Source organism: Ursus americanus, chromosome 9 (assembly GCF_024610735.1).
Source record: "Ursus americanus isolate L20-20 chromosome 9, mUrsAme1.1.p, whole genome shotgun sequence".
NCBI classification, from domain to species: Eukaryota; Metazoa; Chordata; class Mammalia; order Carnivora; family Ursidae; genus Ursus; species Ursus americanus.
The window spans coordinates 75,457,991-75,472,136 of record NC_142135.1 but is presented as its reverse complement, the minus strand read 5'-3'; the positions used below and the strand labels follow the sequence as shown (position 1 = coordinate 75,472,136).

Below are 14,146 nucleotides of genomic sequence, written 5' to 3'. Positions count from 1 at the left end.
GTCACAGATTGTTTGGCCCTTGGCCTGGTGCCAGGGCACTTCTCTAACTGTGGTGGGATCATATAACAGTCTTACAGGATTAGCTTTCTGCTATTCCAAGCAGAAATTTTAGCACATGAAAATACCTGACTGTAAGCAAATTAAGTAGGAATGATTAAGTTAGGAAAATAGTTAAAATCTTTAAACAACGGCTATGAATTTTGCCCAGTTTTTTCTCCACATTAGTATTTATTTTCTCCATTCTGCTGTAGGAATTTTTCAGTTAGACCTTTTTTCTCTTCTTCCTCTACTACATTAAAGTTGAACACAGCTTGTTTTTAATAAGACTACTAGTAAGTACTTTGTTAGTAAACAGGACTAGCTGCTATTCTTGTGGGTGAGTAGTTGAACAGCAAATAAGCCAGTAACGTATCTTTCTGTGGTACACACGTCTCATGGTGATGCCCCATCTCCATGATTCAGACCATTTCTGATTATCCCTCGTTTAGTACATTTCATATGTAATTTACTTCTGGTGAGTATGTGTCTTCCTACTAATTTATAATCCAAAGTCTGGACACATGCCCACTGTGTTCACTATTACTTTCCAGTGCCTAGTACAAAATCTGCTTCAATGTTGGTACTTTGCATTTGTTGAATGGGTAAATTTTGGTTTACTGTTGCAGCAAGTCTGGTCCTTGCAACAGAAAAGTAACACTTGGCTATAATAACTTAATTCTCCATACCAGGTTGTTTAAATTTTAATGTGAAGTGGAAAATAATGAAAGTGAATACTTGTGAATACAGAGTACTGGGTAGGCAGGAGCCTTGTATTGTCAGAAATGCTCTGTTACTTGAATGCATAAGACATTCAACAAGTGCTTATTAAATTAAATCAAACTCAGCGTACAAACTACTGTCACCATCCTGGGAGTTCACATTTCCCACAGGCATGGCAGAGTTGCAGTGTGTTTCATAAGCCTCAAAATTTGAGGTCTTCCTGTGTTGCCCAGATTAACAAATCATCTAGTTATTTGCAAACACCTGTGTTGCATAATAGGCCATCGTTTTGGTTTATAGTGCCAAGTGTGGCCTGTGAGGCCTGAAAACATTTCCTTATATCTTTCATTTGACCTGCAGTGTCTGGGGAAAACCCAGGACTAAATCCTGCTAAATATGGAACTGTTTTGTTTTACAATTTTATTTCCTTGTACTATTTTCAGTACAGTTACAAGTCCATCATCTCCTGCCCCCCCCAAACAATAAAAACAAATATTTGCTCTCTAAAGAAGTTTAGTTTCACAGTGCTTCTTTTTCTCTGTTTGAAAAACAAAACGTATCGACATTTCCTTACTGATTTTAAGAAACATAAATGTAGTTTGTTGGGAAAAGGATAATGTTTTCTAAAGTAGAACTAGAATTTGAAAATGAAGGAGGAATCTTAAGATCCTACATTCCAGAGAAGTAATATCTATGTAGTTTACAAATTGAGGAAATAGCAGTCTTTGAGCTGACAGATGAAAAGAAATTTCTAACTTCCAACCTTTGTCTATAGCCATTAGCACTTTTTTCTAATTACAAGATCTCTCCCTGGTATTGTATTCTGTTTTTGTGGAATTCCACTTACGATTACTTCACATATTGAGCAACATTATAGTCAAAATTAAGGATCAAGAGCTCTATGACAGCATTAAATTAGCTATTCTCTAGAGAAAAATGAAAAAGACTTTGTTTAAACCAGTGGTTCTCAAAATGTGGTCTGGGATCAGAGGTATAAAATCATAAGAGAACTTACTAGAGGTGCAAATTCATGGCCCTACCTCAATTTAACAAATCCTCTGGATGATTTTGATAAACGCTAAAATTTGAGAACCATTGGTTCAAACCACAAAATGTACATTCTTAGTACATTACTTTTTCTAAAATATGTATAATTCTTATATTACGAAATTAGGTAAAAAAAATAGGCTTCTTTGGTGAAAGTACTCCATTTCTGGTATTTCCAATGTCTGTATTATCCCCTTCTAAGGATTTTACTCAATGCTCATGGACCCACCCCAATATTTTTTCCTTTATGAGCCTTTCTCAATCCTTCGAGCCACAATAGGATGTTTTGTTGCTATCATTGTTCACATGTAAAGATGGTATTTATGATTGCAAATGTGACTGAAAAGACAACCCAAGCAATCCTTTCCATACTGGAAAGTTGCCCAGAATTGTGCACCCCTGCTGCCTTAGTGGGCCTTAATATTAATAACTGTTTATTTTCTTTACTTTCCCCTCAGGAACTACCTAGCCAGAATGCCAAGTTGAATAGTAGACTCCAATATTTTCCCAGCCTTTCCAAGCTATTCTATATTTTCTGAAATTTCTAAATGTGTTTTAAAAAGCTGCAATAAAGCTTATATAAAGTTACAATGAGACTCTTAAAAAAAAAAGTGGACTATCAAAGAATATAACTCTTAGGAGACCAAAACAAAAAATGTAAATACACATGCCTTGTCATGTCCTACCACCTCCCTCCACCAAAAATATTCAAAGCAAAATACTGAAAAGCAGAAAAGTTGCTTTTAGCATCTCAGATTCACTAAACATTAAAATACTAAAAATAAAACTGTACTTTCCCAGTCATTTGATCCTATTCTTCAAGTGGATACTTGAGGAATTCCTGCCCTATTTAATATTAAAAATGAAACCTGTTTGTTCAGACTACATCCAATTAGAAATGAGTTTTAATTACTCTCTAGTACTTACAAACCATAATATAGGTGCATGTTACATTATTTTTATGTAGAGATCTTTTATCTAATAATACATAAAAATATCAAAGACATTTAAGTAATTGACTGGTTTAGGCCTCATTTCAGGATTTACTAAATTGACTTATGATGGACAATGGATTCCTGCATCAACTCTTTTTTTCTGTTGGCTGGGGAGAAGTCATTATACTTCAAGAGCTGTACAGATAGCTCTTTTGATCACCTACGCCGAGATATCTTAAGGTTACTTATATTGCATTTGCCAAACTCTATATATTAATGTAATATTAAATTGGCCAAATGGTATCTAAAGTGATGTATAATATCCGTTCTATTACTAAGTAATTTGATACTCAGTGAATAAAAGAAAGAAAGGCAAGTACCAGTCTTATTAAAGAAAAAATTTCTCATATATAAAATGATTTGAGAGACTGAGTTATCTAACATGCTGTATTTATGTTTCGATGTCATAAGTCTAAGTTGAATTAGATAATTTATTGCTATATACATTTAAACATATGAAGTAACTATATGAAATAACTATTTGGAAGTAATAACATAAGTACCTTTTTTTTTCAATTTATTTAAACTAAAAAACAATTCACCCATTTCTTTCACCCCCCACGCACCACCTCTGGCTATCACCAATATACTCTCTATATCTATAAACTTGTTTTCTTTTAATTTATTTATCTTTTTTTAGATTCCACATATAAGAGGTCACACAGTATTTGTCTTTCTCTGTCTTATTTCACATAGTGTAATACCCGTGAGTTCCATCCATGTTGTCACAAATGGGAAGATTTCCATCTTTTTAAAGGCTGAATACTATTCCATTGTATACATATAACACTGTTACTTCATTCATCCATCAGTGGACACTTAGGTAGTTTCCATATCTTGGCTATTTTAAGTAATGCTGCAATGAACATGGGAGTGCATATATCCAGTTAGTGTTCTCACTTTCTTTGACTAAATACCCAGAAGTGGAATTGCTAAATCATATGGTACTTCTATTTTTAATTTTCTTAGGAACTTCCATATTGTTTTCCACAGTGGTGGCTTCACCAATTACATTCCCATCAACACTGCAGAGTGTTCCCTTTCCCTTTTCTTCACATCCTCGCCAACACTTACTATTTCTAGTCTTTTTTATAACAGCCATTCTAACAGGTGTGAGGTGATATCGGATTGTGATTTTGATTTGCATTTCCCTGATGATTAGTGATGTGGAGTATCTTTTCATGCATCTTTTGGCTATCTTTATGTCTTTGGGAAAATGTCTATTCAAATCTTCTGTCCATTGTTTAATTGAATTGTTTGGGTTTTTTTTTCACTATTGAGTCATATGAATTTTTAAAATATATTTTGGATATTATATTAGCCCCTTATCAGATATATGATTTGCAGATACTGTCTTTCATTCAGTAAGTTGCCTTTTCATTTTGCTGATGGTTTCCTTTGCTTTACAGAAGCTTTCTAATTTGATATAGTCCCACTAGTTTATTTTTCCTTTTGATCTCAGATTCAAATATCACTGCTAAGACCTCTGTCAAGAAGGTTACCACCTATTTTTCTTTCTAGAGTTTTTATGGTTTCAGGTCTTATGTACAAGTCTTAAAATCATTTAAGTTCAATTTGTGTATGATGGAAGATAATAGTCCAGTTTTATCTTTTCTATGTGGCTGTCCAATTTTGCCAACGCCATTTATTGAAGATACTGTCCTTTCCCCAACGTATATTCTTTCTTTTTTTGTCATAAATTCACTGACCATGTATGGGTAAGTTTATTTCAGGGCTTGCTATTCTGTTCTATTCATCTGTGTATCAGTTTTTATGCTAATACCATACTGTTTTAATTATTATAGCTTTTTAATATAGTTTAAAGTCTGAGAGTGTGATGCCTCCAGTTTTGTTCTTTATCAAATTTGCTTTGGCTATTTGGGATCTTTTCTGGTTCTACACAAATTTTCAGATTGTTTGTTCTATTTCTATGAAAAATGCTATTGGAATTTTGATAGAAGTTGCATTGAATTCATATATTGCTTTGGGTAACATGGGCATTTTAACAATATTCTTTGAATCCACAAGCATGGAATATCTTTCCATTTATTTGTATCTTTTTCAATTTATTTCATTAATGTCATATAGTTTTCAATATACAGATCTTTTGCCTCCTTGGTTAAATTTTTTCCTAGGTATTTTATTCTTCTTGATGCAATTATAAATGGATTTTTTTCTTAATTTCCCTTTTTGATAGTTCATTATCTGAATAGTTCATTAACAGAGTTTGGTGTTATACACTTTGTATCTTGCAACTGGACTGAATTAATTTATCCTAATATTTTTTGATGGAGTCCTTAGCATTTTCTGTAAATAATATGTCATTTGCAAATAGTGACAGCTTTTTTTCTTCCTTTCCATTTTGAGCACCTTTTATTTCTTTTTCTTGACTAATTGCTCTGACTAGGACTTCCAATACTGTGCTGAATAAAGCAGCAATAGTAAACATCCCTGTTTTGTTCCTGAACTTAGAGGAAAAGCTCTCAACTTTTCATTATTGAGTATGGTATTACTTGTGGGCTTGTCATAAATGGTGTTTATTATGTTCAGGTACATTCCCTTATACCTGCTTTGTTGAGAGTTTTTATCATAAATGGGCATTGACTTTGTCAAATGCTTTTTCTGCATCTATTCAGATGATCATGTGATTTTTTTTTATCCTTCATTTTGTTAATGTGGTATATCACATTGACTGATTTGTAGATGTTTAACCATCCTTGCATCCCTGGAATATATCCACTTGATCATGGTGTATGATTCTTTTAACATATTGTTGGATTCAATTTGCTAATATTTTGTAGATTTTGTATCTGTGTTCATTAGGAATATTGGCCTGTAATTTTCTTTTGTTAAGGTATCCTTGTCTGATTTTGTATCAGAGTAATGCTGGCCTTGTAAAAAGTGTTTGGAAGAGTTCCCTCCTCAACCATTTTCCGGAAGAGTTTGAGAAGGATGGGTATTCTTTTTGAAGGTTTGGTAGAATTCACCAATAAAGCTTTTGTTTGTTGGGAGGAACGGATACAATCTCCTTACTAGCAATTGATCTGTTCAAATTTTCTATTTCATCATGATTCAGTCTTGCTAGGTATATGTTTCCAGAAATGTATCCATTTCTTCTAGGTTGTTCAGTTTGTGAGCATGTAATTATTTATTATAGTCTCTTATACTTTGCGTATCTGTGATATCAGTTGTAATATCTTCTCTTTTATTTCTGATTTTATTTTATTTGAGTCTTTTCTCTTTTTTCCTTGGTGAGCTTAGCCAAATGTTTGTCAATTTTGTTTACTTTTACAAAGAACCAGCTCTTAGTTTCATTGATCTTTTCTATTATTTGTTTAGTCTTTATTCATTTATTTTTGCTCTTTGTTATTTCCTTACTTCTTACTAATTTGGGGCTTTTGTTCTTTTTGTTGTTGATAATTAGGACACGTAGGTTGTTTATTTGAGGTTTTTCTTGTTTTTTGAGGTAAGCATTTATTGCTATGAACTCCCTTCTAGAACTGCTTTTGCTATATTCTATAAATTTTGGTATGTTACATTTCCATTGTCATTTGTCTCCAGGTATTTTTTTATTTATGCTTTGACACATTGGTTGTTTGGTAGCATGTTGTTTTAATCTGCACATATTTGTGAATTTTCCTGTTTTCTTTAGGTAATTAATTTTTAGTCTCATATCATTGTGGTTAGAAAAGGTATTTGATATTATTTGAATCCTCTTAAACTTATTAAGACCTGTTTTTTGGCCTAACATATGATCTATCTTGGAAAATGTTCCATGTGCGCTTGAGAAGAATGTGTATTTTGTTGCTTTTGGATGGGACAAAAGAACTTTTATTGCTTCATCTTAAACAATTGAAATAATTGTATATTGAGTATATAGTTATCTTGCGTATTTTTTCTCTAGCCCTGGAATTTGTCTTCCCTGAACATATCAGATTTTGCCTCTCTCTGTAATAGCTTTAAAGTACAAGTTAAAACATTTCTTTATGATGAAATTTACATTGCTTCTTGAAAACAGGATGTTTTCTGGAACTCGAATATGAATATGTGGTTTTCTTTTTCATTAGAATGACAATTTAAGGAGGGGATTGCCCTAATTCGCTAACTATATAAGTATATATGTTAGGTTACTAAAATAGTAGATATAATAAGGATGTTATTTTATTGACAGACAGCATTTAAGATACTCTATATCCATGAAAACTTTTAACCTCTTCTTCTTTTTCCAAGTTTTTATTATCTCTTTTCTCAGGGGTATCCAGCACTAGTGAACAAAAAAAGTAGATTATTCAATTTTCAGAGATCATTAATATTTAAGAAAAGAGAAATGTAATTCTCATCTTGGATCTGGATTCAGATCCATTTTTAGGTTGTTGTTTGTTTGTTTTTTAATACCAAGGCTTATTCCAGAGAGCTGCGTATAAACAAACCTCTAGTAGAAACTTGAAGAGTAATGGCATATAACTTTCAAATTTGGTAAGGTCAGTTTTTTACTGAGGAATTGAAGAGAAATACTGGAAGTATATTCATTTCTATATTTCCTATTCCTTGGTACCATGAGAATTATAATCTATAAACAAAGTACTACATTTCTCCTAAGAAGGAGGATGACAGGGAAAGGAGGAGGGAAAAGAAGAGAAGAAGGAAGCAAAGAGAGGAGAGAAAGAAAATTAAAAACTGTTACTACCTCCCATTTTCTGTTTTTTTTTTAAATTGTTTTATTTATTTGAGACAGTGAGCAAGCAAGAGACAGAGCATAAGAGAGGCAGAGGGAGATGGAGAAGCAGACTCCCTGCTGAGCAGGGAGCCGGCTGCGGGACTCAATCCGAGGACCCTGGGATCATGACCTGAGCGGAAGGACCCTGGGATCATGACCTGAGCGGAAGGCAGACGCTTAACCAACTGAGCCACCCAGGTGCCCCCTTCCATTCTTTATTTAATAAAGTTCATAATAGGTCAAATTAGTTGATCTTTCTTATCCTTTTGTGTTGCCTTTTCCATATTATCTTGTTTTTAACTTCTTTTACAGTTGTGTTCATATTTAATTTATTGACAGACCTTTCCAAATAGATTGTGAGAAGGTTAATAGAGGCCCAGGGCCTAGCACAATGTCCTGTTCATGATCAGTGCTTCACAAAAAAATGTATTGAGTAGAATTTCCATAATATATAAATTTCTGGGGGAGGGAAGACAAACTCATTCATTCCACAAGTATTTATTAGAATATAAGATATGCTGGGCATGGGAGATATAGCAGGTAGTATATCAGCAAAGTTCCTTGCCTTCTTGAGCATGTATTTTAATACAGCTATATGTAAAACAAGATGAAATTATGGAATACTATTATAAAAATTTTTAGAACTGAACATTACCTTAGAAGCCATTTGGTGAACTCCTCATGTTTTGCAGATGTATTGAATATTACCTTGGCAATTATACTAGACGTACATGAATAGGATATTGGAAATTTTTCCAATAAGAGGAAATATAAAAATTATCAACAAAAGAAATTTTCTTTTAGGAAAATAAACATTTCTAATTTATTGTGTCTAGTAAATAGTGACTTTAACTTTAAAACTATTACAGTTTTTAAACTACATAGATGCTTTCCCTTCATTAAAAATTCTGATAATAAACTAAATGCATCAAAACTACAGATACAAATATTTTTAAATTTATATTTAACTAAATTTTCAATTTTTGAAGAATGTGTTAAAAAATCAACAAACTTTCTGGGAAACTATGAAGGTGCTGAAGATATACAGCAATATGTGACATAATTTCTTTCTTAATAAACTTGTACTAAAATAGTACAAGGAAGAAAATGACCCATTACATAATAAAAAGAGTACAAATAAGATGCTCTTGCATCATAGAAGTGTTCCATGGCAGAAGTCAAATTTGAATCAAGATCTAAAATTTAGATAGAATTTTTGCATTACAAAGATGATGAGAGCAGTCATTTTTAGGACAGGGAATAACATAAAGAGTAATGTTGAGGAGTGCCTGGGTGGCTAAGTCAAGCATCTGCCTTTGTCTCAGGTCATGATCCCAGAGTCCTGGGATTGAGCCCCTGCAACAGTCTCCTTGCTCTCGGGAAGTCTGCTTCTCCCTCTCCCTCAGCCCCTCCCCCTGCTTGTTCTTGCTCCCTCTCAAAAATTAATAAAATCTTAAAAAAAAAAAAAAGAGTGTAACATTGAAATAGAAAATTCATGGTGCATTTTCAAAGAGTGGAGATAAAACTCACTTAGCTAGAATATAAAGTGCAAAAGGGATAATAGGAGCCAAGTGTAGGAAAGTAGATTAAGACTTTGGTAGATTTTGGTAGTCATTAGATTTTATGCAGCAGGCAATGGGGAGCCATATTCATTTTTATTTATGTGCAATTGATTCTAGTGCCATATATCAGAGCTAAAAATCATACTATACATAGCTGTTGCTATTAGGTCAAACCATTTGAGAGTTTGCCTTTGTGATTCATAGTACATATGAAATTACTGTGTGTGTGTCTCTGTGTGTGTGTGTGTGTGTGTGTGTGTGTGTGTGTGTGTGTGTGTGTGTGTGTGTGGTGTGTGTAAGCTATGGCATTAGAATTCTGAAATGAAGATTAAGATAAATTACTTGGCCAGAAGCCTGACTTACTTGATCAGATACTGAACCACAGTAATGAGTCCAGGCACTAAAGTGATAACTAGTATTTATAGATTCTTTCTGCTCTAAATAGGTTGATAATGTTGAACACAGTAATTATGAGGAATTGGCTAGAACCAATTGGTCTTCAAATAGAGTATTTTTAAAAATCCCACTAAATGGAATAGTTTGCTAAAAATAATATTAAAAATAGGGGTTGTGACAACAAATCCATTATTAGGACAGAACAAAATCTTTTCAATGGAAAATCCTAAAGCCATCCCTTATTCTAAATAATCAACACCATTCCTTTTAGATGCTGAATAAATGCTGGATAAATCAGAATGTGCTTTAAATTCAGTGTCCTTTCAGGGAGACATTTAAAGAGTCTGATCAACACCAAACATTCTGGAAAAGTGTTCAGTGTTGCCCAATTGGAAGGTCATGGCTAAATGATAAAGGCAGTCCAAAAAGCACAAATGGTTGGATCCCACTGCTTCCACTGCTTCTGCTGCCAGGACTGGCTATAAATCAGTGTGTAACATGAGCAGAGTGTGTCACAGTTTCAGGAAACAGTGCCCTCATGCCGCCTGAGGCTGTGTGGGTATCCCTTTTTAGTCTCATCCATACTTTGCCCATCTGTATTGTCCTATGACCCAACCTTTTCTCTACTTCTCTACAGTATGTCCTATTTGACTCAGCTAGAACCATGTTGGAAAGACCATATGATAAAGGAATTCATACCAAGATGCTTCATATATAAAATCAGCTTGATTTCTCTCCAGGAATGTTTTTATTTAAACTCTTAAAATCTAAATTATTACAAAGAAATTAAATAATAATATTCTAACAATGATAGAGAATTTTTGGCCTTGGTAGTAAGCTACTGCTAGATTGTTATAGTTAAGAGGACTTTTTGTTTTCTTAGCTTCCTTCAATTTCTAATTAAAAGACTGAAAGATGAAATATGTATCTCTGAACTAATTGTTTATATTTTTGTTCTATAATTTTTCCCTTTTCTTAATCTGTTTTAGCAGGTAGCCAAGTTGTATGGTTCTATGCCTTGTTGAAGAGGTAAATTTATTGACAGGGCAGAAACCAGACTTGCTTACACAAAAATAACCCTCCAAGCCCTCCGCAGAAGGGGAATGAAAGTGATGACCCTGGATCTAAGGAACAGCAAAACAAAACAAAACAAAACAAAACAAAAACCTGTTTACCAAGCGATTCCCCAAGCAGGAGGCAAAACCTCAGAGAAAGTAGATGCACAGTATATACAGAGAGGCTAGATTTTTAGACTTGGAGTTTCCAGTTTTACCACATTTATCTCATGCTCCAAAGGTAGGATTCAATCAGTAGAACCTCCAGAACTGAAGGGTCCACACCAGCTGGGACAGTGGGCACTTTGGCAGTAACCACTATAAACTGATGGCTCATGGCCAGCAAATACTCCTCAATGATTTGACCATCTATAAGAACCCAGAGTCCTGGAGGTAAGAGACCTCAAACCATAATTCAAATTAAAAATTTCTCATCAGTTTCATAGATTATCAAAATTAATTTGAGTAGAAAAAAGTTTGACTATATTGTTTTATGATCTAAAACTTGTACAATCTCCTATGATTTTAACTATGTTCCAGTATGCCACTAGAGAATATTCTTGGAGATCTCTGGCAGTCCGTTGTTCTCAGTACCTTTGCTTTTACTTACTACATATTTAAGGTGACCATACATCCTGTTTGCTCAGGGCAGTCCCGGTCTATGACTGTTGTCCTGTTGTAATTATTAATAATGTATCCTTTTACTCTCAAAGGTGTCCAGGTTTGAATGAGGATGGCTTCCTGATATATAACTGATTCAACTGTATCAGTCTCAATAGGCCGGATTATGCATTTCTAACAAACAACACAAAATTGCAGTGGCATAGCACAACAAAAGTTTATCAGGTGACATTTCGGCAGCTGTTCTCCATGGAGAGGGTCAGTATTCCAGACACCACCATATTAACAAGTGCTGTCCACACTTGTTATAATATGAACAGAGAGCTCTTGGATTGTCTTATGCCAGCAAATAAGTAATCTACCCTGGAAGTAACACACATTTCTGCCCAGAGCTCACGGGCCAGAACTTTTCATAGGGCTCAGTCTATCTGTAAGGGGGTGGGTAATTTTCCCATTTCCACAAAGAAAAGACCAAAATATGAGTATGAAAAGTCTCACTGTTAGATATTCAAACAAAAAGACAAGTGCCAAGGGACCTGTTTATTATTGGTATTATGAAGTTGAAAAATATACTGCCACTACCTTCATGCTTAGTCATAATCTTAATAACAGTGACTCTCCGAGGGCCCTAGTCCCAGTTCTTAAAGATAAGAGAGTTTAAGATTTTGTTTGTCACTAAACAAGAGAATCAACAGTAGACAAGAAAACAATATCCCAAATATGAACAGATCCTTTTAGTCTGATAGCAGTAACAATAAAAAATAAGTCATAAAACAGAAATACACACTCTATGAATATATTTGTATTGCATAGCTCCCTAATTTAAATAGTAGTCTGGGATAAAAACCATAAGCTAATTCATATATATGCATTAATGGTCTACTAGCATATTTGTTGTGAAAATTAACCATTTGTTGTGACTGTTGAGAGAAATTTTATGTTTCAGTAGAAAAGTGTATCACACCATTTTGGATTACTGGATTCTAGTCCTGTTCATTATCTTTGAGATTATTTTGAAATAATTATAGATTCACAGGAAATTATAAATTATAAAATGCTTCCTATACTTTTCTGTGCTGCTGTTCTTGGTTTTTGTGTTCCAGTGGGTTGCTGTGGTTTCTTAAGTGTACTCTGGAACTTTCCCAAAGCTATTTTCTTCCATGGGTAGTGGTTGTTCAGCCATTGTTTTGTTGGGGAGGCAATGGGGATGGGACCTCATAATCTACCATCTTGCTGACAAAGCTTCTGTATATATAACTCTACATAATTTTATTACGTGTGTAGATTCCTGTAACCACCAGTGCAATCAAGACATAAAACTGTTCTATGATCACAAAGATCTCCCATCTTCTACCGCCTTTGTAATCACACCCACCCTCTGCCATCAGCCCTAACTTCTAACAACCACTAATCTGTTTTTCATGTCTGGTTTTGTCATATAAAGAAAATTAACAGAAATGGAATCACACAATATATAACATTTGTGATTGGCATTATTCAGTCAAGATAATATCTTTGATATTTACCCAAATTGTTGCATGTATCAATAGTTTGTCCCTTCTTATTTCTGAGTAGTATTCCGTGGTATAAATGTACCACAATTAATTGAACCATTCACCAATTGAGGGACACTTTAGTTGTTTCTTGGAGCTATTAAAAATAAAACTGCTTTGAACAATTGTGTACAGGTTTTTCTGCAAACATAAGCTTTCATTTCTTTGGGATAAATAACCAGAAGTGCAAAATTACTAGGTCATATGGTTAAAGTATATGTTTAGTTTTTTTAAGAGTCTGCCGAACTATTTTCCACAGTGGTTGTACCATTTTACATTCTCACAAGCCATATGCCAGAGAACTAGATTCTCCACATCCTCACCAGTCTTCCATATTGTTGCTATTTTTTTTATTTTAGCTGTTCTAATAATAGTGACCTTGAACATCTTTTCATGTGCTAGCTTGCCATTAGTATGCTCTCTTTACTGAAATGTCTCTTTATATCTTTTTCTCATTTCTAATGGAATTTTTTGAATTCTAATTTCTAAAATTGAATTTTAATGTCATGTTTGGGAGTTCTTAACATATTCTAAGTATGAGTCCTTTGTCAAAATTATGGTTTGCAAATATTTTTCCCAGTCTGTCACTTGTCTTTTCATCTTTTAACAGGGTGCTTTGCAGAGCAAAAGTTTTTAATTTTGACACAGTCCACTATATCAGTTTTGTCTATGATAAATTGGTATTTTAGGATCATGCCTAAGAACTACTCACCAAACTCTGGATATCAGAGTTTTTCTCTTACGTTGTCTTCTAAAAGTTTTATAGTTTTGTATTTCAAATCTATCATTCATTTCAAGTTAATGTTTTATATTAGGTATGAATTTTAGGCTGAGTTTTATTCTTTTCCTATAATATTCAATTTTTCCAGCACCATTTATTAAAAAGATTATCCTTTCTCCATTAAATTGCTTTTGCACCTTTGTCAAAAAACAGTTGGTAGTATATATATATATGGGTTTTCTATCCTTTTCATTGATTTATGAGTTCATCCCTCTGCCAAAGCCACATAGTCTTTTATGATTCTAGCTATATACTAAGTTTTGAAAACAGAGTGATTATACCCACTTTGTTCTTCAGAATTCTTTTAGCTGTTATCCTCTTGCCTTTCCATATAAATATTAAAATAATCATGTCCACCTCTACAAAAACATATTTCTGGGATTTGGGTAGGAATTATGTTAAATCTGTATCTCAGAATTTGGAGAGAATTGACATACTGTGTTGAGTTTTTCCATTCATAGATATAGACTATCTCTCAGTAGTGTTTTTTGGTTTTCAGCATACAAATCCTGTACATATTTTGTTAAATATACAACTAAGTATTTATTTCACTTTTTTGAGCAATTGTAAATGGTATTGAATTTTACATTTTGGTCTCTAAATACTCATTGCTAGTATATAAAATACAATTGATGTCTGTATGTTGTCATTTTATCTTGT

At 33.5% G+C, this 14,146-nt stretch overlaps 1 long non-coding RNA gene across 1 annotated transcript in view; it reads left to right on the top strand.

Annotated features, from left to right (window-relative positions):
* Nucleotides 1–14,146, top strand: part of LOC148109499 (uncharacterized) — a 35,097-nt gene that overhangs the window by 1,217 nt on the left and 19,734 nt on the right. The window lies entirely within an intron of this gene.